A 27,769-nucleotide genomic window follows, 5' to 3' on the forward strand; every position below is an offset into this window, starting at 1 on the left:
TATCATCTCTCCACATTAGAAGCTGATGCTCTTACTGGTGTTGCTAAGAGGCTGAAAAACAGATGAATGATGGCCAAAGATCCGTGTCAGATGTAACTGTTGTCTCTCTTGGGTGGCGTATATATGACTTCAGTTTACAGAGGATATTGACATTTTAGGGTTGTTTCATGAGCCTACCTTATGCTTTTACTCACAGTGAAACCCACTTACCTTTTCATCCAGTAAATGTTTATTAAGGGCGTGCATGCACACTCGTGACTAAGTTAGGGTTCTTCTTCTTTAGATTCTCTTGGTCTAATGGGAGAGGAGGAGACTGATAAATGAACAAGTCACATCAGTACAGTACTAGCTAATGACTAGTACCAGCTAACGACTTCCTTACAGTAAAATTGGGGTAGTTACTCAGCCTCTCTGAGCCTCAGTTTCCTCATCTATAAAATGAAGACAGCGACAGCATTACCTTAGAAAAAATTTTGAAGAGTCTTTGAGATTATCTACGCACAATGTTTCTCACAGTGTCTGGAACATTGTAAGCCCCTGATAAATGTTGGCTGGAGTCTGTTCTTTGTTTTCATGCCTATTATTGACAGAAGCTAAAACAGAGTCTTGAACAGAGTGCTGTGGGGACATTGAGAGCATTGACCAATTTGACCCTAGGCAAAGGCTTCCCGAGCTGGATTTTGAGGTCTGAGTAAGAGGTGAGCAGAGGGAGATCCAGGGGAAGGGCATTCTAGGCTTCCAGAATAACATGCCCAAGGTCACAGAGGCAGGCGAATTATGAAACAAGTCAAAGAACTGTCCAGGGAAGTTCTGTAAGGTGAATGGGTGAGAAGGGCCAAAAGAGTAGTTAGGAAGCCAGATAGCCGATAGGAAGCCAGAGGAGGTCTTTTAATTAATTATTCCTTTTAGCTCTACCTACCACCAAGCTACTCAACAGAAGGCATGGCTTTTCGCAACATGCATGCACATCTGCACCCCCAGAAGGTGTAAAAACTACAGCCTCGGAAAACAGAGAAATTCTCTGGTAATAGCTAATACTTGTCTGAACTTCTTGGATTAGAAGAACTTTCATACACATGATCTGTTTTAAGTCTTATGAGATCCTTGTGGTTTGGCATTATTAAGATTTCCAGTTCGTATAGAGAGAAACTGAGGCTAAGAGAGGCTAACCAACTTTGACAAGATCACACAGTTCGGGGTAGTGGAGTTGGGGCTGCAAACCCACCTAACCCCAAGGCACAGGCACTCTGCAGAAATGATCTTGTCTACTATTAGAACTCTTTCATTGTCGATCGAAACATTTTCCCCTCACACAACTCTTAATTGTCTGTTAAAAAACAAACTTTCTCCTCACTGTTTTGGTTCTCTAAAATCCTGTTGAAATCTCCTTTAGTCCGCTTTTCCCTAGCCTTTGCTCCAGCTATTTTGTGCCCTTGATATACGGATTCTCCATTTTTATGACCATCCTATGTCTTAACTTTCTCTAAGCCTATACAACTGAGCGTGCTTGCCAGATTGGTCCACTTCCAGCCTTCTGCAGCAAAACTGCCTCTTGTTCATTGCATCTTGTTAGTTAGAGCCCCTGCAACTTAATCACTTGTCTTTTTCCCCAATTTTTCCTGCATTCTCCCTGTGCTTTATTACCCTCTGCCTTGGGTGTCCTGTTTGCCTCCAGCCGGAAAAGCGTGGGCTGCGAACAACTTGTGCAGGGAAACCCTGCCAGGTGGAGAGGCCCTGTATAATGAACGGCCACCCCTGGCCAGGGCCTTGTGTGACTATGTATGGAGTCTGTCTGCATTTCCCTGAGAGCCCCAGAGATCCCACTCCCACAGATGGGACATCCCACGCAGCAGTGTGGTCCTGCTGTGCTCTAGAACATGATCCCACATTCCACATGAGCCCTCCAGCTAGCTGGGTGGTCCAGGCTCCAGTCTGGGGAGCCTTGCCAACTGCTGATGCCTGGCTACTGGGCAGCCGGCGAAGCTCCCACACGTGTGGGAACCGTGCTGGCAAGGCGAGGAGGCAAGACGGGCTGGGTAACTGGGTGTACTGGGAATTAACGTAAGAGCAAGGAGGGCCTCCAGAGGCCTCAAAGCTACCTAGCAACGAAATATGCAAACAGTGGCTCCATCATATGGCAACAGTGCCATCTGTAGCTTGTCCCCCTGCACATCTGCCCATCTCAGCTGTACATCAGGAGGGGAAGCAATGTGGTTGAACTTCCACTTGAGCTTTCAGTCAGTAGTGTAATTGGGTGAACGTTCCACCGGGAGCATCCTGGCACACCCTCAGCAGAGGTTCTTCGTCCTATCCTGACTGGTTTCCGGGACTTCATGCTCCTAAGCTCTCTTCCTCTCAGAACCTTAGTGCAGCTCCGCGCGTACCCCAGATCAGTCTAAAGCTTCAGCACATGCCTGCTGGTCTAGTCCGTCTGTCTATCTGTTCCTTCCTCATCACCCTGACACCGCCTTACATTAATAAAACTGTACAGCAGGCTGAGTGCTTCCTCAGACATTCTGTTAGGCGATCCTTACGAGACCCCACACAGCCTCATTATGGGCCACATTAGGGACATTATTTCAGCTTTCTTTTACACCTGAACAAATAGGTTCAGAGAGGTTGACTGGTCGTCTGAGGTCACACAGCTAGGAAATGGCACACTAGCACTTAAACCCATGTTTTTTGACTCTAAATCTAGTGCTCTTTCTTTTACAGATATTAGAGGAGCAGACAGACAGGGACACTGAGAGTGGACTAAATCCAGCGACTGTCACATATGCTTATAGGGCCAAGTGACCTTTTTTAAATCAGCTCCCCAGTGTCCTTCTCTACCCTCCCCACCAGGCGAAAGACTAATCCTTCTAAAAGCCCCCTGCTCTCTGTTTGCTACCTTAATCCCCAAGATCCCATCTGTTATGTCTCTGAACACAAATACACATGGCCCATTTAACTGCAGTGATTCGGGGAAGAACGAGAAAGGCAGGAAACTGGGACAAAATTCCCTGATTATAGCCAGGCAGGCATTGGAGTTCGGGGACAGATTCAGGACAGGGACTAGCAGTGAGATCATTGTGGCAATAAGAATACAGAGACAGAGAAGCAGTGGGAACACAGTCATTTGATCAGCAAAATGAAATTCACCACAGTGTCTTCAGGGTGCCCTGACCTGTGGATGGATCATATGGTTGGAGAAACAAGGGCAGTTGTAGAGATCCAGGCAAACAGACAGGGTGAGCTGGAGCCGATGATTAGGGCTCAGAAGCCTAATCGCAATGCCCCGGATGGCAAGGACAAAGTGCCTCTCACCAAAGAGAGTCTGGGCTACAGACGTGGAACTTTAGTCACAGACACATGACAGGGATCCTCCGGCCAGAACCAGCTGCAAGGTGTGAACTTGGTCTTAGGAACCAAGGCAAAAACTTTGTTTTCAGAACCAGAGACTTGGTTCAGGGCCATACCTGAAACCCAGCCTCAAAAGGCAGAGGGATGTGGAGCCTGGGAATAGGCAGGACCTGGCATTCCTCAGTTCAGAGAATCCCCGCCATCATCCCCCGTACCCTGTGCTCATCAGAACAAGCAAGGTTATGCCGTAGTAACAAATACCGTCAAAACCCCAATGGCTAAAGGACAAAGTTTTATTTCTTATACAGTATGTCCAAAATGGGGGCGGGGAGACCTGTTCCTTGTAGCCATTTATGGATCAAGGGTGATGGAGCAACCACCACTCAGCATTGCCAGTTGCTGAACCAGAGAGAAAAGAGAGAGTCCTCAGAGGTCTTGCATTAGCAAATACGTTCTTAGCTGGAGAGTGACACGCACGTCAGCTCACAACTCATTGGCCGATCACACATCCCCACCATCCTGCCACAGGCCCAGGCAGAGAACTGCATTCAGGGAGCAGCCCTCAGTGAGGCCCTTATATACTGGACTCATAATGGATTATTACCTTCCACCTTAGTTGGGAAACTGAAGGCGTGGGTTTTAGACTTTGCCATTCATTTAACAAGCATTTTCTTTTTTTTTAATTTTTTTTAATGTTTATTTTTGACAGAGAGAGACAGAGCACGAGCGGGGGAGGGGCAGAGAGAGAGGGAGACCCAGAATCCGAAGCAGGCTCCAGGCTCTGAGCTGTCAGAACAGAGCCCAACATGGGGCTCGAACTCACAGACCGTGAGATCGTGACCTGAGCCAAAGTCAGACGCTCGAACTGAGCCACCCAGGCGCCCCTAACAAGCATTTTTCAATCACTGCTGTATGTGATGCCGTTCTGATGGCTGTGTATACAATGACCACACATAGTTCTTCCTTCGAGTCCCAGGTTAATGGGGAAAGGAACAAACCCACATAGTGTGACCAGAGATTCAATAAGGAGAAGCCCAGAATTCTGTGGAACACAGGAGAGGTGATTGGTCTAGGCTGAGCAGTGGGCAGATTAAGTTAAGGAAGCTTCATGTTTACATGTTACTGTACTCCTTAACACACATGCACACACACCCCACAAAAGAAAATGGTAGTAAAGCAATAATCCTTGGTGCTGGAGTCTATCCTCTCTCCATGTAGCACACTTGTCCTGTTTCATAGAGGATTGCTTCCGGTTTTATCCACTAAAGTCCAGCTCTAAAATTTTCTCCACCGAGACCTAAAACTCCTATCTCACTCACTCGTCTGGTTAATGCATGAAATCCACCTGTGGAACCCCAAACATTATTGGGAAGCAGGCATACAATACACCCCTACCACCTTACTTCACGGTAAGCCTTAGTATCCGCTCAGTTTCAGTCACCTGGCATACGCAAGAGGAGGGGCTGTGGACCAGCAGCGTCAGAATCACTTGGGAGCCTGTGAAAATGCAAAAACGCCGGACCCCAGCACCACCCCACCATGGCCAAGACCTCCTGACTAAGACTCAGCTTTTTAACAAGATCACAAAGTGATTCACATGCATATTAAAGTTGGAAAAATACTGACCCAACTGAGGACAAGAGAAATTGACCATGAGATAGATTGTTTTTTATGCCAAAAAAAGGCATCTTTCTAAATCTGAGGCACACGGTCCTAATGGGGAAGACAAGTATGGATTAGGCTTAAGAAGCCAGCAGGGGGTAGAGAGCCCAGGGTGGAAGAGAGTTGCTTAGGAAAAATGAGAATCTGATGAAAGATGGGGAAAGACCCCAGAAAAAGGAGAGTTTTGAGGGTATACTTTACCCACCTTTTATACTCTTTTGCCTAGAGATGGTCTAGGGAATTATGCTGGCCTTTGTTGGACTTTAGAAACGAAATGAGGATTCAGGCCCTTCCCTTTCTCCCTGCTAACTAAATCTGTGTGTGCAAAGCTGTCCCATCTACAGGCACCCCCTGCCTTCGCTGACTTGTACCTCCGGCATCGGCCGTCTGGGGAGTGAAACCGTTGACTAAAAGCTCCCCATAGCCTCATTAAACGGCACTTAACTACCAAATAGCATAAACTCCAGAACTGGGAGACTCAGAGGGACATCCAAAGTCTGCACTTTTGAGTCATGAATGTGGTGGGAAATTCATAAACCAGCAGCTGGATTTTTTGTTTTGTTTTGTTTTGAACAACAATTTCACCTAAAAGGGACTGCCATGTCCAGTCACCTCCTTCCAATTTCTAAATTTGACCTACTCCCCCCGCTGAGCTATTCCCAGTAGCTTGCCAGTCCCCTGTTTACTCCTAGGTGTCTGGATCTACATCTACATCATTATTACTATTGTTGTTGTTAGCCTTTCTCTGCTGAGTAGCCGTAATGGGCAATTCAAGTGTGTTTTTATAGGGCTCAGAAAGTTGAGTTACCGTAGCCCAAATAAAATGTTCTATGCCAAGAGTTATATCTGAACTGAGCGAATGGCTAATTCTTTCCATAACATTTTTCCATTATGTGGCTCTAACTGTAGGTTATTCAAAAACTTGTCTGTGATTTTTGGAGCATATCCAGGAAGCATTTCTACCCAGAAGACCTTAAGGTGAAGCTAATAGCTTTCTGTCGCAAAGGTATTAGAGACTCAACTCTATAGATACTACATTCAAAATGATAGCTATGATCAGGATGATAACTATAAACCATCATTGGCACTATTATAGCTTCACTGGTAATACTTATCAGTAATATTATTTGCTGTATAAGCAAAACCAATATACTAAATCACATATATTATGAAGCAGATGAAATACAGTAAGAGTTTACAATCCTAAAGCATTTGCCATTTTTCCTTAAGTGGCTCCTGGGTGGCTCAGTCAGTTGAGCATCCGACTCCTGATTCCAGCTCTGATCATGGTCTCATAAGTTCATGAGATCAAGTTCCGTATTGAACCCCATGTTGAACCCTGTGCTGATAGCATGGAGCCTGCTTGGGATTCTCTCTCTCCTTCTCTCTCTGCCCCTGCCCCACTTGCGCAAACACACTCCTCTCTCTCTCTCTCTCTCTCAAAATAAATAAACTTTAACAAAAACAAATTACTTTTATAAGCATATAAACCTAATAGACAAAAACCCTCCACATCTCATTACTACCTCTCCATTTTTTGCCATCCTTTTCAGCAATATTCCCTGAAAAATGTCTCCAAAAACCCTGACCCCCACTTCTCTTCTCCCTCTGTTTTGACTCCATTCCATTCAGGTTTTTGTCTCTAGATTTCCAGTGAAATAGCTCTTGTCAAAGCCAGCAGTGATACCCAGTTGTCCATCCTAATGGTCCGTTCTCAGCTCTCATCTTACATGACTTATCAGCAACATTGATCTCTTGATCACTGTCTTCCTGGCACACCTCCCTCCCTTGGCTTTCAGGACATCACTCTTCCACGGTCCCAGGTCTCTTCTGCTGGTTTCTTCTTCATCTACCAGTTCTAAACAACGGGGTGTCCAGAAGTCAGTCTTTGGACCCCTTTTCTTCGTCTGTACCTACTCCCTAGGTGATCACATGCAAATTCATGGGTTTAAATATCTCCTCTATGCTGACAACCCCCACATTTGTATTTTCAGCCTGGATCTCTCTCCTGAATACCAGACTCAGATATCAAGTTGCCTACCTGACAGTTACACTTGGCTGTGTTAAGCTCCTCAACCTTGACATATCCCAAGTGAAATTCTTTACTTCCAACTCCCTCTCTCCTGTCCTCTCCAAAAACAAAGCAAAACTGTGTTTCACAGTCTTCCCCATGTCAGAAAATGATAGTGCTGTACTTCCCTTTGCTCAGACCAAAAATCTTATAGTTGCCCTTGATGCCTTTCTTTCTCTCTCACTCCACATTGTCCATTGATTAACTTTCTTGGCTCTGCCTCTGAGTCTGTCTGAAATCCAGCCACTTTCCACTGCCACCACTCTGGTCCACACCACTGTCTCTCCCCTGAACGATGCCTACTGCCTTCCTTACTGGTCTTCCTTCCCCACACAAACACAGCTAATGGAATGATCTTTAAAATGTAAATCAGATCATGTCACCTCTCTGCTCAGAATCCTCTGCTGTCTTTCCATACCACTCAAAGTAAAACTTAAGTTATGACAATTGCAAACAAGGCTCTCCAGGATCAACCCACCCCTTCAAGCCCCACCGCCACCCCCACTCTTCCCTCGCCTGCACCAGCCACATCAGTCTGCTTCGGACATGCCAAACATGCTCCCACCTCAAGACTTCAGGCATTCCTTCAGCTATGCCTTAACTTCAAATGTCAAATGTCATCTCCTCCCGGAGGTCTTCTCTGATCACCCTAATCCCTCCCAACCCAAACCTCCAGGGTAGCCTATGCCCCAACCCTGCTTTCTCTTTCTTTATAACACTTAGCATTATATAATATAGTATTTGTTCATATGTTTATTATCTTTCTACACTGAAATGTCTGCTTCATGAAGACCAGGACTCTGTTTTATTTACCGCCACAGCCCCAATATATGGCACAGCAGGAACTTAAAATATATTTCTTGGAAGGAAGGAAGGAAGGAGGAGAGGGAGGGAGGGAGGGAGGAAAGAAAGAAAGGAAAGGGAAATCCATTCTCATATTTTCAGAGTGGTTCAATTTTTTAAGATTTTATCTACGTGCAAGTTTTCAGATCAGGGATCACATAAACCAAGGCATACCTGTCCATTAAATGGATTTCAATTTACCATTTGCTAACCGAGGGATATTGTATAATTTAGTTGACTTCTCTAAAAGCCTCATTTTCCTCGTCTATGAATTGGGGTGGGGAGAGAGAGTGAAATACTCCTTAAAAGACTATTATGAATATGAAGCAGGGTAATGGCTTTAGACTGTTTAGTGATATGCTTCATACTTAGCAAGCCCTCCATATATGTTTATTATTATTACTATTATTATTGTCATTACTGGTTATTTCTCATATATTTCATCTTACTAAGTTATTTTAAAAATTCCTATAGCTTAGGGGCACTGGGGTGGCTCAGTCGGTTGAGCATCTGACTTTTGCTTTCAGCTCAGATCCTGATCTCAGGGTTGTGGGACTGAACCCTGAATTAGTGACTGCACTGGGTGTGGAACCTGCTTAAGATTCTCTCTCTGCCCCTCTACCGCTCATGTGTGTGCTCTCTCTCTCTCTCCCAAAAAAAAAAAAAAAAAAAGAGAGAGAGAGAGAGAAGAAAAAGAAAAAGAAAAAGAAAAAAATTATTACAGCTTAGTATTGTTTTCACAAATTGAAAATTTTATATAGTTCCCATGTATCACAAGAAAGGACAACTGGAAATGTTTTGACTGGTTCTTCCCCACCCTACCCCACTCCACCCTCCCCCCCTTTTTTTAGCTATTTTAAACAAATCTTTTCCATAGAATTTTTGGCTCTGTTCTTCCCTTCCGTGTTCTAATTGGAAAGCATTCTAAATCAAAGTTTAGTCTTTTCTTCTTTTTCACCATACTAACAGTGTATATAGTGTATCTACCCTTTTCTTCATGTTCCTAAAGCCCATATTTCCGTGCAAATGCACCTTGAAGGGCATTCGGGGTATCCGTATCTAAATGGACACAAGGAACCCTCTACTTATTTCTAAAAGCCCTTGTAAAATATTATGATAATTACTTACATTCCCACAATTAGTGTTCCTCCTAGAATCTGATCATCTCTGTAGGATATGATGGTACATGATCTCTTCAAACTTGAGGAGGGAGAGTTTCAAAACATCACAGGCATCAGGTGGAAAAGGTGCAATGGAGGGATGTCATGTCTCCTAAGGGTGGTGGATGTGGTACAGGTGGAAATTTGATAATCTGGTCACCAGACAGCTTCCTGCCCCTGAGAGGAACAAGGTGGTCAGAATGGCTCTGATCTCCGATGCCCTGCCCTAGTCTTCCTCCCCCCCTCCTTCATTCTCTCTCTCTGTCCCCTCCCAACAGGAACTGTGTCCCTGCCCCTCCAATTAGAGTAGGTCGCATCTGTGTGATGAGTCAGACAGCATCTCAGACTCAGGTAACAAGTTCAACTACAGCATTTCACTGAATGAAACTAAGTCTATCCACATAGACAGAGACCCAATCTGAAGTCCTGATAAGAGCTGAACCTTGGGGCCAATCAGTTTCAGTAAAATTAACTTTTAAGCAAAAGGACTTTAGAATCAACCTGATGATGTACTTAAAGGCAGCCCCAAATGCTGGGTTTATGTGTGTTCCCTAGGCATTGCCTTCCTTGACTTCCTTCCATAAGACTCTGAAATGTCATCTCTGTGTAGACCTCTCCTGAAAATATATTCTTTCTTTTAAACTGCAGTGACAAAAGTTAAATAATAATTATACTAGACACCGGTATTAACTAAGCCTTGTTAATATGAAGAACTTCATACGCATTGTCTCCTTTAATCCCTACATTCATGATCTCCATCTCACTAATGAGAAAAACAGAGATCTTAAGACTTGAGTAACTTGCCCAGGTTTTAAACTGGGCAAGTGCAAAATTCCTAACAACGATGCCATAATCCCTGCAGAAAATTAACTTCTTTTTCAGTTCACTTTGGTTTATGTCTTTTCTGTAGTATAAGGTATCTTCTACACATTTTGACATACAACGATCGTAGCTAATATGCTTCCATAAAATTGGCTTTTTTTTTTGCCTTCTTAACACTTTCATTTTATTGTTCTTATTCTTCCACATTTATTGGATTGGCTTAATGGAAAATATGTCTGCGGCTTCATGCTTTTATTTTACCCAACTGGAGTACAGCGTTTACAAAATTCTTTTTACATATAATATCTCACATACTACAGTGGGAATTGGGCATCACACTACTTTTGCAAATGAGGAAACTGGCGTTCAGAAAAACGAAGCAACTTGATGGCCTATTACTCAATATCAAATACAGGCCCTTTATCTCCAAATTGTATACTTGCTGCGCTACACCACATTGCTTCGTATTCATATTATGCGCCGATAGTATATGTTTACCACTGCTTTATAACAAAGACGCTGGCTGAGTGAGTTTTCTTTTATTTATTATACTACTATTATAGCATGCTCTGAAGTCAGGCTGCCTGAGTTAGAGTTTTGTCTCCATTGCTTACTCTCTCAATGAATTATTTACCATCTCTAAATATCAGTTCTCTCAACTGTAAAATGGGAATACTAATAAGGCTATCACAGAAGGTGGTTACGGTTATGAGATGCGATAGTGCATAGAGTGTCCACTAAAGGGACTGACACATAGTGAGTTCCCAATACATGTTACCTATTATCGTTATTTATGGATAATGACTCAAATAAGCATATATTGGAATTTCTTTGAAATTTTCATACCCCATGATTTAAAAATTGCTCTAATATTCCATGCCGTCTACACAGTTTTAGAGTCCCTTAATTTGTAATCGATTTAGGCATTTCCCCTAAGATTTTGACATAAGCCCCCAAATGTTACAAGCTTAGCTTCTAACTGGAATAAGGTTGAGGCTAAGCAAACCAGTTGAAGCCCAATATTGTGTTTTCAAAGTAATTTGTGTGAGGTGAAGACAATTTACCCTAACTCCAGAGAAATATATAGCCAGTTAGAGTAGATTATCATAAGTTAAATTAAGTTAAAGTATTCAGATGGGTTGGTTTATAAGAATGCAGCCTAAGAAAATCTCAAATCCTGAAAGTTTTCCTCCTCTGGTCCATCACTGCCTTCCTTCACAGTTCAGAGTTCACTGTTGTTAGTTTTAAATGTTGATCCCAGGAGGCTCCGGTTAAAAGATGTTCATTTTCTGAATGGGGTGTCCTAATAGGCTGCTTTGATCTTAACATGAGTCAACAACCATTATGTCATCCCTGTCACATACATTTGGGTGAAGAGCTCAGCTACCAATAATAAGGTGGTCTTTTTGTTTGTGGAATGTCATTGTCATTTTCCTTTCCTTAGTGAGTTGAATATAACTCAGGTAAAAAAAAATTACAACTGTACAATAAAATACCATATTTATATACTACAACATACCAGATGCACTGGGAGAATTGCATATTTCATATTTTTGATTGAATTTCGTGCTTTAGTTTTTATTTTGTAGACATACTAGTTAAAGTCTTCTACTCAAACCACTGGAGACCGGCCATTAGTGAATTCTGACTGGTTTGAAAAGAGAAATTGATAGGTATAAAGAATCCTTAAGATTATCCCATTTTGTTTTTATGTTATATGTGATGTTTGTTATTGAAAAACAATATATTTGCTGTTAATATAACTGGATTCCTGGGGTAATTTTGTTGATGTTGTTTCCATTAACCCTTGCCTCTCACCTCCTAGAAACTTCTGTCTCATGGCTACTCTTCCTTCTTCACCTGACCTCCTAATTCATAGGTAATGTAGTTTTCATCAGTGATATTTATATGTTAAAAGAGGAAAAAAATAGAACTTCAAGTCAGTCTATTAATAGCAATACATATACCATTGCATAACCAGCTTAGATAAATTGTACCTTGTCAAGTAATTAAAACACACAACAAAAGAGAGTATTGAGTAAAATGATGACCATGTCAGTTAACATTACAAAGCTGCTGCTTTGTGAAACAGAATTATTTGAAAGAGGATTTCTGAAAAATTTTTTACTGCTTTTTAAAGCGTGGTGCTTTGCCAACAGAGAAGCTATTTTTATGTAGAAACATTGGGAAGGTATCTTATGTATGCTGCGCAACTAAATTGTATCAACATATTGCGTTGCTGAAGGAAACAAACAGATTTCAAAGGTTTATTCCAGAAAACAGTGTTTAATCAATTTCTTATACTGTCTTTGAACATAATCTAGTAAACAGATGTGGAGCTAACGGCTTATTTTGTTCTCTCTGCCTATATCCATTCAGAGTCTGCCAGGCTCAGAATAAAAGTCAAGACATGTGCACATAGAAACTCTGTAGATGTTTGTAGCATTTGAAATTAAAATAGTGAGAAGGCTGCCTGGGTGTCCCTTCAGACATGGCACAGTGGAGCACAGAGACAGGAAATATGCCAGACTGCCTCTGCAGGAGGCTGCTGAGAACACGTGCATCTAGGAACAAGGAACTGCTTAATGATTAATCACTGTCAACCTTTGTTCTCGTTAAAGACTTGATTGTCGGACAAGGCTTGTAATGAGGGACTGTTTTGGTGTCTGTTGCTATGAGATTGTGTTCAGTGATCCTCAGTCGGTGTAAGCCGCTGTTCCCGGTCTGCCCAAGCCGAATAAACTGAATGAAAATGCTCTAACAGTGCCTGCTAGTGGTGCTTTAAGAAGAGGCTCTGGACATTCTGTTTACTGAATGTTAGTTACTCCAGCCCAAAAATAGACAACAGATAATCCAAGAGTTTGGCTCGGCTGAATCTCGGCATACAAGATTTCAGCAAAATAATTTTGAGAAACTTTGACAATGAAAAGAAATAGAAGGAGATTTTATGAAGTAATAGGAGGAAGACTCTTTCCCAACCACACACACACACACACACACACTCAGACACATAGACACCTTTTCTTTTTGGCAAACACAGATATTCAGAAATCAAAATGTAAAGTTGTTACCATTTCTTTTGCCTTCTATAAATAAAATATTGAATTGTGCTTTGCAAACCAAATCCTTAACCACCAAATCATGTGAGAGGCTGAAGTGTGTGTTGGCGTTTTTCTAAAGGCTAAGAAAAAAAAATCCCATTTATTCTGTCCTTGACTAGTTAGCTTCTGGACTTTTGCGTAACCATTTTTGTATCTGTATTTTACTGCTATAAAAAGATCAATGGGACATTTTAAAGGCGGGAAAAAATACTATTTTTAAATGTAAAAAAAAATGATTCTTCTGGGTTGATATGACCTTAAAAAAAAAACTCTAAAGTTCTTATAAACATCATTGGATCATTATCATGAAATTACTTCTAAAATACATCCTTCTGTGGAAGTACTAGAAGATAGGGAATAACTAAAACTGTTGGTGATAATGTCAGATTATTCCTACTAGCCAAATATATTTCTAGCCACAAATATTTCTCTCTAACAAATAAAGCCTGCTATGGTTTTTTTGATATCTGCATGAAACCACTTTTCTCCTAGTTTGTATCTTATGTAACTGGTTCAAAATATTATGTGTCCTTCCCTCTCTTTCCCCCTGGTCCTCCTAACTCATCCACAGTATAATCAGGGAAATTGAGAAGGGATCGTTAGACCTCTAGCAATCTAAAACGTGGCCTCTGCCAGCATCTTGTGTTCCTACATAGTCTGCAGGTAACTGAATTTTCTGTTGATATCAGAAATGATCCTATACGACCCAGGGAGCTGCCTCTCCAGAGTGTCCCCCACATGGAAAGGTAGGCAGCGGCTTGGGAAAGGCCTGTTGGTCTGCCCCTGTATCTCTCAGGAGGTTCGCTCTAAATCCTCCCAAGTAGGAAAACCTGTTTTTATTTGATTTTTTTAAGTTTTATTTATTTATTTTGAGAGAGAAAGCATGAGCAGGAGAGGGACAGAGAGAGAGGAAGGGAGAGAGAATCCCAAGCAGGTTCCGTGCTGTCAGCAGGGAGCCCGATATGGGCCTGGAACTCATGAACTGTGAGATGACCCGAGTTGAAATCAAGAATCGGACGCTTAACCGACTGAGTCACCCAGGCGCCCCCAAACCAATTTTTATTTAAATCTCTATGGGGCGCCTGGGTGGCGCAGTCGGTTGAGCGTCCGACTTCAGCCAGGTCATGATCTTGCAGTCCGTGAGTTCGAGCCCCGCGTCAGGATCTGGGCTGATGGCTCAGAGCCTGGAGCCTGTTTCCGATTCTGTGTCTCCCTCTCTCTCTGCCCCTCCCCCGTTCATGCTGTGTCTCTCTGTCCCAATAAATAAATAAATAAATAAATAAACGTTGAAAAAAAAATCTCTAAAGAGAAATCCAGTTTGCTTGGCAAAATGGTGAGTATATAACCTATAAACATTTCCATTTTCATAGTCTCACCTCGACATTTATATACATATCCAGATATTAAAGATTAAAGAGAGAAAATGTAAATGTTCTCTGACCATAGTAATTTATCCGCTGAGGTTACAATGAGGAAATATCCTAAATTAAGACAGAAATCAGGAGGTTTACAATGATAATGATAATTATAGCTGGTTTGGTCATTTAAGACGTATTACAATTTGCAGTAAGTAGATCATCTCCCGTGCTACAAATTGTTCCCCATTCAGTTCATGGAACTACAGCCCTCTAAGGAATATCATTCAATAAGCCATGCTTTATAAATCCTGGTAGGCCTGATTGTTTTTCTATCCTTGACCACAGATATAAACGTTAAGGAATACTCGACCATTCTGTGAGGTAGAGCCTTGAATAGATGTCCTTGGACAGTATTTCTAGTGGCTAGCCTAAAATCCTAGGGGAAAAACACATAGAAATAAATCACTCTCTATACAACACTGTGAATTATTATTTGCATTTAAATAGAAACACAGCAGCCTTCCTTTACTATAATAGATGCTTACAGGTAAATTACCATACTTTTCATGGCTTCCCTAAGAAGTGAAGGGATCATATATCAATATATCAATGCCCCTGTTTTCTTCTACCCTCAAAATACCAGTGTAGTAGTAAGCACACAAGTTAGTTCCACTGATGTTAACTTGACTGAAAGTTACTGACCCCACATAAATAGCCTCTCTTTGATCTCTGTAATAAGTATGATTAAATTACTAAAATAAGCTATATTATCTAAATGTATTGCTTTTCCTCCTAAAAGCAGTGACCATCTCACTTTCTTTTATAACCAAAGACCAGCTGAAATCCAAATATTAATATCTTCTTGGTATGGAGAGCTATATAGCAGGGTATATGAATGAATGGTATATTACCTAGGAGAAAACCATGAACCCACCTGCCAAAAAAGAAATGATTCTGGTAGAGTAAAAAAAAAAAAGTGTGAGAAAATTGTTCAGATTTAATTGAGAAGTAATGGAAAAGTTGTAGCACTAGGATATAAAAGGACTGCCATACATGAAGACAGCATCTTCAGCATCAAGTGGGATATGTATTTTTTTTTAAAGGAACTGAATTGTCTCCTTTTATGCAGTCTCCATAACTGGTCAGTTGTACATTAACATTACATCTAACAATGTTACTTGGTTTCTAAAGAGGCCAAAATACTTTAGCTTGATTAACCCTCAACATATTGATTAATTTCATCACCTTTCTAAAATGGAATACTAATGTTTGCCCAATACCTTGAAAAAAGCAACTTTGAAAAATGATACTAGAATCCAGGTGATGTCAATGCAGCTGTGTCTGTAAGGAGAAAACTGAAATTAAGACCTGGCAAGGATTAGATAAATATGGTGAGCTTCAACTAAAGATCTATCAGGTAAATCGGTCCTTAAAAAAGATAATCACGCTGTGCCTTACCAAAAACAACTGCTTGATTCGGTTAATTTGTTCAGTTAAGTAACATTCTCAAGCCAATTGTTTGGTAATACTGTAGGCAAAGAAGATAGCTGACAGGTTTTAAGTTTCCATGATATCCAATATTGTGACATTTCGCATACTTGGGCCAAGTTCTGTTAAGTTTATGAACAGGCTAGAAATTTTAAAAATTATTTTTATAGGTTTTTTTTTCTCCTGTAGATGGCCAAATAACAATATTTTTAAATTATAAAGCAATTCCAGATTGGCTCAAATTTAGTCACAGTTTTGATTTAAATATTCGGAAATGCTCAGATATATGCTAAATGAACTGTTTATTTGGATCCAGCCAGCAGCTGAAGAGCTGTAGCAGTCCCAGATGTATATACCCTTTTAAAAAGTACCACATGGAGCTGGAAAACACAAAACGATGTAAACACTGGTAACTGTACGACATATCAGTCTCCCTTCATGCATTCTCTCCTGATCAGCCGTTAGGAACGTAAGCCACAAATGTTTACCCAATTTTAAAATCACTGGACAGTTATGTTCAAATCAAGGATCTGTTTCCAGTTACAAGTAACAGAATCCAATACAATCAAGCTACCCAAATTGCTAAGAAAAAAAAGTTTAAAAGTTCACAGAACACTGTACATGCTAAATTTAAGTTGAAGGTATTAATTATAAGCAAAAAGACTCATATAGTATCTTGAATTAACAAGTAATAATATTCTCAGAGGAGGCATTTTATATGATATTTTATATTAATACTTGTTATTTCACTGGAAGCTTTTCATATATATGTTACTTTCTTAGTAACACCTAAATAATTGCAAATCATGTTATAAATTAAGCTTATCTGATTGTCAAGTTATTATTTATTTAAGTGTCTACTTTAGGTCAGGCTTATGTGTGCTGGTGGAAATGCACAGATGAATAAAAAAGTCCGTGTTCTTGAAGTAATAACAGCCTAGTAAGAGAAAACATACATGTAAATAAATAATTGATAGATCCTATAACAGAGATAAATACAAGAAGCGATTAGAATTCAAGCAATACCAGTCACCTATGTTGGACACTGCCAAGATAGACCTGCCTTATTCTGAATTCTCTATTCAGATGAATTAATGTAAAGAGTTAGCTTATGAACCCAAACTTATACTAGAAATCTTTACAGATGAAAAAAAATGTCTTAAAATTGGTTGATGTCTAAAAATAATTTAATAATCTCCACCATTTTGTAATCCAAACAGAGAAGCTAAAATACGGTGTGTGTGTGTGTGTGTGTGTGTAAGACATCCCTAATCTTATTACTCAACAGAGTTAATAAAACTTTTTGGTAATTTCTCTCTGAATTTATAAACATAAAGAAACAGCAGATCTGGTAATACTTGTACAGCTGATTTGATGAATGTAGACAGACAATCAGACCAAAGAAAGTTGACTTTCCCCATTCTTTTCCACGGTAGACTTTTTCACTTAAGGTTATCATTTTTCTAAAACATTATTTTGGTACTCTGCAGATCAAAATGTGTTTGTATAGTTTGCATAAATAAGATTTGGTAAATAACCTGATTTTCTGGGAATTGATCCAAGTGAAACCTCTAATCTTTTGAAGTTCATCCCTTAGTGATTCTTAGGGAGAACTCAGCTTTTTTGAAGTCCCACTGAAGTATTTAGTGGCTTGCTTTGCTAATTCAAGGGAGACTTCAGGGCTACATTTAACAGAGAACAGATGGCTCCTTTTTAAACGTCCTTTGTGGTCATTATAATAATACATTTGAAAATAGCTAATCATGTTACATTAGAGTAGATGGACACATTTGAAGATATTGACCACAGTCACTGTGCTGTGTCAGTGCATCTAGATTTCTATGTTTATTAGATAACCTGCAATAACCAAGATATTCTCTCATTTCTCTTAAAAGGAGATATGTCAAGAATATGTGGGCTACTTTGTAGGTCAATATGTTTTATATATTTTAGCACAGATGGATATAAAAATCACCTCTAGCAAAATAATTTGTAGATTTTTTTCTTACAGAATCAGGGGGGAAAAAACAGACTTTTTACAGAATCAATTCAGAAAAGTCCAACATTATTATCAAACCTGTATAGTTCTACATTATGCCTTGCACACTGAAGTATCTGAACGGATGCAGAATTGAGTTTGAATTCTCTCAACGTTCCCATTCCCAAGCTTCAGTGCATTTACCTCAGTCACTTCAGAAGAAAATAACCAGTGTGATTTCCTGCTCCTCACCCCCAACTGCGTCAATCTAGTATTTGTACATTATAGTGACAAAACCGCTGCAAGTTGTGCTGTTAAGTTGCATTCTAGACTCAATGGAAAAAAAGAGAAATTGAATTATTTCATTACAGTGGTATTTATTGTTAGCTTGATTCAATAAAAATGGAATTTCAACAATTCTAGCACTGGAATGGAATTTAGAGATTATAATCTAATATCCATATCTTAACATTGGAGAAAGTAAGGCCTAGAGAGGTGAAAAGAGAAGGCTACGAAATTAACAAGGTTCTTCCGATTCTGTGTCTCCCTCTCTCTCTCTGCCCCTCCCCCGTTCATGCTCTGTCTCTCTCTGTCCCAAAAATAAATAAACGTTGAAAAAAAAAAAAAACGAAATTAACAAGGTTCACAGGTCACATGAACCAGATTCCTACAAGAATCAATGAAATAATGTCAATGTGTATAAGTAAGAATAAGCAAAAACTGTCAAGGAAAACCATAGTTTAAAATAAATGCTACCTGCTTTTGTATACTTCCTGTGAGCCAAAGACTGCCACATATTTTACCTAATCTTATTTAAGCCATACAGCAATTGTATAAGTAAGGCAGTATTATTTGCCCCTCAACAGAGAAGAAACTGAGACATAGAGATTTTTATAACTTGCTTAAGAACAATTAATAAGTCATGGGGGAAATATTTAAGCCTAGGCATTTTGACTACAAAGTTTACATTTTTCATCATTACAGTATTTTGTCATGAGATACCACATGAAATATGTGAGAATTTTCTTAGATTCCTCATTTCTCAATCTTAAAGAGATATGAAGCTAAAAGCAGTGTATACAATTTTCATTAAAGAAATTCCAGAGTCAAAATTCTACATTTTTTTTTTATTATTTCCAAAGGAAAAATCTGGCATTACTTCCCAAGTGTTAGAAGCAACCTCTGGAAATCGGTTTTTAAAAATTCCAGATTTGTTGGGGCACCTGGGTGGTTCAGTCAGTTGAGTGTCTGACTATCGATTTCAGCTCAGGTCATGATCCCAGGGTCAGCTGGGATCGAGCCCCGCATCAGGCTCCACGCTGAGTGGAGAGCCTGCTTAAGATTCTCTCTGTCTGTCTGTCTGTCTCTCTCTCTCTTAGATAAAAAATTCCAGATTTGTTTCATATATAATTTGGACATCTTTTTGATTTAAGAACCAGCCCCTTAAGAGGTATTTCCTTCCTTTTGAACTGTAGTGTCCTCTACCCCTTCTTCCTTCTCCATTACTACTTCTTTACTGGATTGCCTTCACTTTCAATGAGAACAGAAAATGTTGATATTTATCTCATCCAAAACCATAACATGTTCCAAGCGCTTCTAGAGGAATAGCACACTTTTAGGGTATAAAACTGGTTCCTGGGCGCCTGGGTGGCTCAGTCGGCTAAGCATCTGACTTCAGCTCAGGTCATGATCTCAAGGTCTGTGGGTTCGAGCCCCGCATTGGGCTCTGGGCTGACAGCTCGGAGCCTGGATCCTATTCAGATTCTGTCTCCCTCTCTCTTTGCCCCTCCCCTGCTTACACCCTCTCTCTCTCTCTCTCTCTCAAAAATAAACAAACATTAAAAATTTTTTTAAAAAAGCAGTTCCTAATGTGTGTCCTTTGAAATGAAAGTTTTTGTAGAGAGGATTTATAAGCCTAAGGGAGAAGGGAGAAGAAGAAGGGATTAGTATCAACACAATTTATAGAATAAACTCAACAAGGGTACAGTTACCCTTAAACACAATCCCCTAATCTTGTTTTAATTGGTAGAGGCAGTGGTGAAATGCTTAGCTAAGTGACTTAACACTGATCATTGTTGCTTGTTGGTTTATTGCTAGTATTATTATAAACATCACGCTATCCTCACTATGTGATGATCAGAAATTATATTCTGTTTAGTCTAGTACCTTAATATGTGTGTCTTTGATATTCATCTTTGATATTCAATAAACATCAAATTTACTTAAAAGGAGACATTAACATTTATTTCATGTCTATTCCATACCGGATACTACTATACTATCCTACTCACCTCACTTAACTTTTTGCCATTTATTGGGGTAATATTGAGATAAATATTATTACTTCCATACAAGTTGGAAAAAAGCAGAGTTGGGATTTGAACCCAGCTCTGTCTGATCCCAGAATCCACTTTTCACTATTGCTGCCTACCCACTCCAATTGCTTTTAGAACAGAAGGATATTTTTAATATATTTTGCCAATAACCTTATTTATTAAGCCTTTAAGGTACTTTGCATTTTAAAGGCATATGTGTAAAATAAAGAGAGAGAGAGAGAGAGAGAGAGAGAGAGAGAGATGTCTTAATCTATCAAATGGGAATCATAGGGGCACCCGGGTGGCTCAGTAGGTTAAGTATCTGACTCTTGATTTCGGCTCAGGTCATAACTGCACGGTTTGTGAGATCGAGCCTGTGTCAGGCTCTGCACTAACAGCACAAGGAGCCTGCTTAGTATTCTCTTTCTCCCTCTTTCTCTGCCTCTCACCTGCTCGTGCTTGCTCTCTCCCCCCCCCTCAAAATAAATAAATAAACTTCAAATAAATAAATAAAATGGGAATCACAATTAAAACAGAATTATTGAGGAGATTAAATGAGATAATAAATGTCAAACCCTCAACACATAGCCTGGTACATAGCTTTCAAAGATGGTAACTATTGGTAGAAATTATTCTCCACCGGTGTGCCTTCTTCTTGCCTTCCAACGTATCTACTACCCATCACCATCACCACCACTACCATCATCATCATCATCATGTTCTCCATCCCTCACCACTAGCTCTTTCCTTCCTAAAATTTTCTTTATGCTGTGGGTCCTTCTAAAGTGGTGCACTTATAAATGCAACACTGGACTTACCAGTGCTGCTCAGCCTTTGCCTCCCTCTCCTACGTTGGCTTTCCAGGTGCCTTTGAAAAGAGCTAACATTTTTATCCCATGTGCCTTATGGCAGGAGGTTCTGTCCCCATTTTCTGCTTCACATGGATTCTTCATTTATGTATGTATTTATTTATTCCCCCAAAACCCACAGACATGTATGGAAGGTCTGCTGTATACTAGGAAAAACATGGCGAACATCCGAGCCTTCTAAACACTTCTATTGGGAGGTAGATATAAGCAAACAAGCAGTTGTGATACAGAGTGAAAAATGCCCTCCTATGAGCCAGTACCAACTGTTATGGAAGCACAAAAGAGGGGCAGGCACTGAACAGCACTGGGAGGCCGGAGGAGACTTCCTGAAAACTTGACATCTGAACTGAGCAAAGAAAAAAGAGTGATCCCTTGGTAGGGAGGAGCAGGGGAAGAGGGCTCCCGGCAGAGATGTTGTGAGCATATGCGAAAGTGTGGAGAGGAGAAGGAGCTCTGTGGGTTTGAAGAATTGCAAGTAGTTTAATATCACTAGAGTCAAAAGTGAAGAAAGCATGTGTTGAGAGATGAAACTGGAAAAACATGCAGAGACCAGATCATGGAGGGCCTTCTGTGCCATACTCAAGAGCTAGGACTTGATTCCAAAGGCTGAGAGGAACCATAGATGGCTTTAGGCTGGGGGTGCAGTGTAGAGAATGTATCCAAGTGGAAAATCATTTCGTTACTCTCATCAACACTAACCTTTGAGGGGTAGGAGGTGGAGTTCTCAACGTGAGGTCAACGGATGGTCTGTGGATGTTTAGAAAATTTGTAAACTCCCTGAAAATGTAGACACAATTGTTAGTTGTATGTGTACTTGGGGGTAAGAAAAGAGAGGCAGAATCCATAGCTTTGTGAACCCCTCAAAAGGCACTGTTATCCAAAGAAGAGCTTGAAACCACTGCTCTAGGGATAAAAAGCTTAAAGCTAACTTACAGAGCAGAAATTTCAGGTCCGCCACAAAGAGCCCTTCTAAAGTTAAAGAGTTTCTCTTTTAAGAAAAATTTCTCATTCCTTCCCCTGAGTTACCAAACTCTTCCCACTCCACCCTGACCCACTGACGTTTTGTTCCTGGCCACTCTCCCACCTAAATGCTGCTTCCTCGCTCATGGAACTGGTCTTCTGTGCCAACCCATAATAAGTGTCCACCCCAGAGGCTTAGAATAGATGCAGTGTCCTGGTGACTTGAAAATTGGGTAACATCTGAAGGATGAACTCTACAGTGACCACAAAATTCATTCTAATCATTTGAACCAAACAGATTATAAACATATGATCAGGGTTTCCCTGCAGGGTAAGTGGGAAGGTTCTGAGCAAGTGAAGAAAAATGCCCTATTAACTAGAAAGAGAAAGCAGCTACTATTCGTAATTGCAAAGGACAAAGAAAAATACTAACTCAGATACAATCTTCTGTGTTTGCATACTCCACCTTGCAACATTTGCCCTACCCCGCCCCCAACCCCCACAAGCTAGTTCTTGTTTTTTTTTTTTAAGGTTTATTTATTGTGTGAGAGAGAGGGCAAGCATGCGCACACAGGCATGCAAACAGGGAATGGAGAGACAGACAGAGACAGAGAATCCCCAGCAGGGACCACGCTGTCAGGACATGGGGCCCGAACTCATGAACCCATGAAATCATGACCTGAGCCGAAATCGAGAGTCAGACACCGAACGAACTGAGCCGCCCAGGTGCCCCCAACAAGCCACTCCTATCAGACAAGCTAAGGTTCTCCTAAGCAGATACATTTTGTTCCATGCATCTCTCCTTAATGTTTTCCTGGATTGGGATATGTGTTCTTCATCTTTTAGTGAGGTCTGTGACCTCGTGCAAGTCAATTCCTTAACCTTTCTGGGCAACGTCTTCATCTGTAAAATGAAGTCGGATGAAAGATCTGTAAGTTCCTTTTCAGTTCCCACAGTTTGTAATCGTGGCTGGAGTGGAGGGCGATTGTGAACAGACATCGTGATAGGTATTTCTCACTGCCAACTTGACAATTCTTTCCAAGGATTGCTGGGCACTTTGTTTCAGGCATTTTATCAATTTAATATAAAAGACCAAAGTACTTAGCATTCCTTGGCCAGTACAGCCAAATAGTGCAAGGGTCAGCAAACTTTTTCCATTAAGGGCCAGATAGTAAATATTTTAGGCTTTGTGCACCATAGATCTCCATCACAGCTCTTTAGCTCTGTTGTAGTGTGAAACCAGCCACAAACAATATACAAATGCATGTGCATGGCTATGTTCCAATAGAATCGTATTTACCAAAAAAGGTGGCAAGCTGTGTTTGACCAGTCTTGCCATAGTTTGCTGACCCTTCAAATAGAAGACAGGCAGCCTGAAGACAAGACTGTTTTATCCCTTCAGTCTTTGGGTTTGGAAGTTGTTTCCTGGACGATTTCCTGGTAATTGTTTTGTGGTCATTGTTGTTGTGTCAGAACTATTCAATTATTTTAGCCACACAGAGCCAGCTCACTATCTGTGCCCCAAGTAAATAACTTAGTGGGGCTGCCAGCTTGCAGGGAATCTGAAATGGTTAAGGCAACTTGTTTCTCAGGCATAGAGATAAATAAATGGCTTCATAAGTAGACAGTTCAGAAGATGAATAGCCTGGAAGAACAGTTGAGCAGTTAGTTCATTGAGACAGGGAAAGAAGAGGGCAAGAGAGAAGGGGGGTGGGGAGAAAGATTGATTGAATAGCAAACCCGTTTATGAGATCTACTGTACAAACTTGCCCAGCTGGGTACTTTATCTTGAATTTGTTTTGCAAATTGCAGATGCCTAGCTCTGGAAGCCAAGAAAAAGAAAGGGCAGTCATCCCACGCCAAAATACTCTCATGGATCCCAAGTAACTTACATTACTTCATTTTTGTGGGGGGAAAAAAATCATTATATGTCCCCTTCCAAAATAAGTTCAGAAAAACAGAGAGCCATTTTACCCAGATGCCCAGAAGAAGACAAATATTTTTTAGTGTTTTTTTTTTCCTTTTAATATTAAGAGAACAATACCTGCCTGGTAACTTTGCTTGCTTTGTGAAACTTACCATGTCGCACTGTTCAGCGCATAACAGTAAAAATGGCTGAATTCAATGAGTCTTAGTATTTCAACATATTTCAATGAAACCAGGGATATTTTTGTTTGCTGCTTTAGGATGTGTCTAGGTGGACACTGTTCTACCTTTTGCTGAAATCAATCCTGCTTGACAGAGACTTTGCATTGTATTAAATGAAAGAAAGAGGTAATCACAGCATTTTTATTAACATCTTTTAGAAAGATCTCTCACGTGTTAAGCATGACTTACAAAGACATTTTATCAAAGTAAGACCCAGTGGCCATGCCTATCCTCTTGATGTTGGTTACTAAGATTTACAAGATTGGTTTCATACAGTGTCTTTACATTTTTATCCCTGAAATATTAAAGAAGAGGTTATGGTGAAAGAGCTGTTATGGATAGAAAAGTGGAATTTATTTCTAATTTCTTTAATTTGGACATTTTTTCAAAAGGACCTCAACCTAGCTTTGAGAGAAATAGAGTTAATAGCAGGAAGAACAAGTCATTTGTCCCTTAAGGAAAGGGGTGCCCATTTACAACAGTTCAAGTATCTCCTTAATTTTCTACCAGGTCTTGTAGACATAGTTTACCTCCTTGTTGAGTTAGTGCTTCCTGTAGTAATTCATGGACATGATACTAAGTCAACAAAGTAACACATTTGGGAAAGCATTCTTGTACCATATTTTCCCATTAAAACATGCTTCCAGCTTCCTATGAATGTAAATCAATTTCATATGTTTGGATTGCCTTTGGCATGACAAACTGGTTTCATCATCACACACCTGATTTACCAATGGTTTTCTAACATCCTTGAGACCATTCTGGAAGGTAAATTTTCCATCAGTAGTCCAGCTTGAAAGTATAGACGAGCTGCAAGGTTTTTCAAGTAGGCTACATGGACTTTGATCTCCAAGGCATAGCAGAATGCATGATACATAGTAGATGCTGAACAAATAATTGCTGAATAAATGAATCATTGAAGAATGAAGATAACAATTCTAAAGATATAGATTAATTATTGGGAGAACTTTATTAAAAGAATACGGATATGCTTTTATTGGCCTGGCAGTCCTATGCTAGATGAAAAGAAGAATCAAGAAGCTTTAACCATATCTCAAGACTCTAATTCAGTGGCTTAACTAATTCTATAACAGGACTTTAAACTCTTTTTTTTTTAATTTTTTTTTCAACGTTTATTTATTTTTGGGACAGAGAGAGACAGAGCATGAACGGGGGAGAGGCAGAGAGAGAGGGAGACACAGAATCGGAAACAGGCTCCAGGCTCTGAGCCATCAGCCCAGAGCCTGACGCGGGGCTTGAACTCATGGACCGTGAGATCGTGACCTGGCTGAAGTCGGACGCTCAACCGACTGCGCCACCCAGGCGCCCCCAGGGCTTTAAACTCTTAAACACACACACACACACACACACACACACACACACACACAGATGTGAAAAACTTTAAGTGCATATTCAATGTACATGTATATTAAATCCCAGAAGGATAGGATCAGAAGCCTAATTTGTCAGCATCAAATACTAACCTAGAAACAGAAAACACACAGACACAAAATGAAAGATCATTCAAATTCAGGATTTGAACCAATCACGTGGCTATTGTTTGCTGCTAAATCAACCTTGAACACCAGTTTCTCTAGGAAACTGGGTTTTCTGTCATATAAAAGATGACATCAATGGAAGTGGCCTAATTCATTCACAATCACACGCACGTGCGCGGGCGCACGCGCGCGCGCGCACACACACACACTTTTCATCGATAGGCTGAGGGTGTGCCATTTTTACCATGGCCTTCACAAGTTCACAAGCTCTTAAGGATAAAATGAGTGTTGAGATGGAAACAGATTGATTTCTATTAGGCCAAGTTCTACGGGAATGAATGTAAGGCAAAGAGCGAGGCCGAATCTGGAAATCAAAGCCGACGCATCAGAGCATATTTTTCTTTCAAAATATTATATGTACTAAAGTTTGCACAACATCTTGGCAATGACAGCAAGCCTGTGTAAGGAGGTGTTTCGTGTTTCCTCGCTAACATAAGGGCAAAAGAATGTAGCAGCAGCCAAATATTACTTCAATCATGAACTGAAGGAATGTGTAGGGTAGAGTACATGGTAAAGCCTGTAGGCCAGAAGCTATGAGGCTTCAAAATCTTTTACAAAATTCCAAAAGAGAGCTTATCTCTTATTTTTATATCCTTTGGTATTGTAAAGGAATGAAACTAAATTTAGCACAGTCCATCTGTTTGATTAGAGAAAGGAACATAGTTACATTTTCTTGGTATGCAGATCTTTTCTGAATCTTAGAAGGGGCTAGTTTTCCAGATTTCACTGGAACTTATTTTGAAGTTCGCTAATTTTGCCAACGCTAAGCACTCTGCCCACCTCTTTCTCTGCATTTGTCCCATTTCTAAATAATTTTTTAATGTCTAGAAAATAGAAAACTGCCTAGCATACAGGAGGTAGTCAGTAAAATGTATCAGATTCCCTCATGGACGGATGGCTGCATAGGTGACTAGACTAGGCACTGGAAGGTCTGGAATTTAATCTTGAAGCACTCGTGGGTATCATACCTCCTGATGGAAGTCATACACCTGATGGCTGTAGGAAATTTGAGGTTCATGGGGTACGTAGTGTGTGCACCTTAGATTCCCAGATAAACTATAAGCCAGAGATCTGAATCTCAAATGCCTACATGAGCCAGGCAAGTAATAGAAATGGGGAAAATGGGGGGTGCCTGGGTGGCTCAGTCGGTTGAGCATCCAACTTCGGCTCAGGTCATGATCTCATGGCTCGTGAGTTTGAGCCCCACATCAGGCTCTGTGCTGACAGCTCGGAGCCTGGAGCCTGCTTTGGATTCTGTGTCTCCCTCTCTCTCTGCTGCTCCCCTGCTTGCACTTTGTCTGTCTCTCTCTCTCAAAAATAAATAAACATTAAAAAAAAAAATTCAAAAATGAGGAAAATGGGCAGATACAATAAAATAAGAAATAGTGGGGACTGTGGGCCATGGAGAAGCGCAAGGGCCAATTTATGTTTCAAATATGATGGGTGTGCTCAGAGCAGGGGGCCTGCAGAAATGGCTCCGCTGTTTATAACACACCCAACAGCAATCTGGGTTCATTATGACAAGGGGCACAAAATGTGTGGCCTTCCTATGAACAGATACCCTACACGTGTCCCACCCTGCACCTCCATGTGGCTCTGGGCAGGACTGGCAGCCTAAGGCTTTGTAGGCCTCAATCCCGGAGGCAGAAACTCTGAGAGTGAGCATGAGAGTAGTCAGGGGCTGGAGGGCAACCCTCCCACAGGACCCGAGCTGCAGCATCAGGGCTAGGAAGGGGCCCCCTGGGAACCGCTGGTGCAGCCCCAGGTCGGCAAACGTTTACCTTACTCTTGCACGGAGGTACCTGAAACACAAGGCTCCCAATAGCAGCCTTGGAGCTGGATGGATGAACTGGAGGATGAACTCCTCTGCGGCCTGAGAGCGCACCACGAGACCAGCAAGATGAGGGTGCAGAGACTCATCACCCAGAACCAGAACCAAGACCCCCAGGAACAGAAGGTTCTCGAAGGCCGTGGATGACAGGTTCACGACGATGGGTGTGGATATGGCCGAGGAGCCTGCCAGGGCCCAGAGGAGCACCCAGAGAGCATCAGGGAGGAGGCTCTGATCGGAAGGTGGAGCCAGGACGACATAC

At 40.9% G+C, this 27,769-nt stretch overlaps 1 protein-coding gene and 1 non-coding gene across 3 annotated transcripts in view; both read left to right on the plus strand.

The window, feature by feature from the left end:
• Positions 1 to 27,769, plus strand: part of MAML2 (mastermind like transcriptional coactivator 2) — a 347,482-nt gene that overhangs the window by 303,115 nt on the left and 16,598 nt on the right. The window lies entirely within an intron of this gene.
• On the plus strand, positions 27,117 to 27,246 carry LOC122484600. The gene has a single exon (XR_006297656.1). It is a non-coding gene; the product is annotated as a small nucleolar RNA SNORA11 (small nucleolar RNA).

Source organism: Prionailurus bengalensis, chromosome D1 (assembly GCF_016509475.1).
Source record: "Prionailurus bengalensis isolate Pbe53 chromosome D1, Fcat_Pben_1.1_paternal_pri, whole genome shotgun sequence".
Lineage (NCBI taxonomy): Eukaryota > Metazoa > Chordata > Mammalia > Carnivora > Felidae > Prionailurus > Prionailurus bengalensis.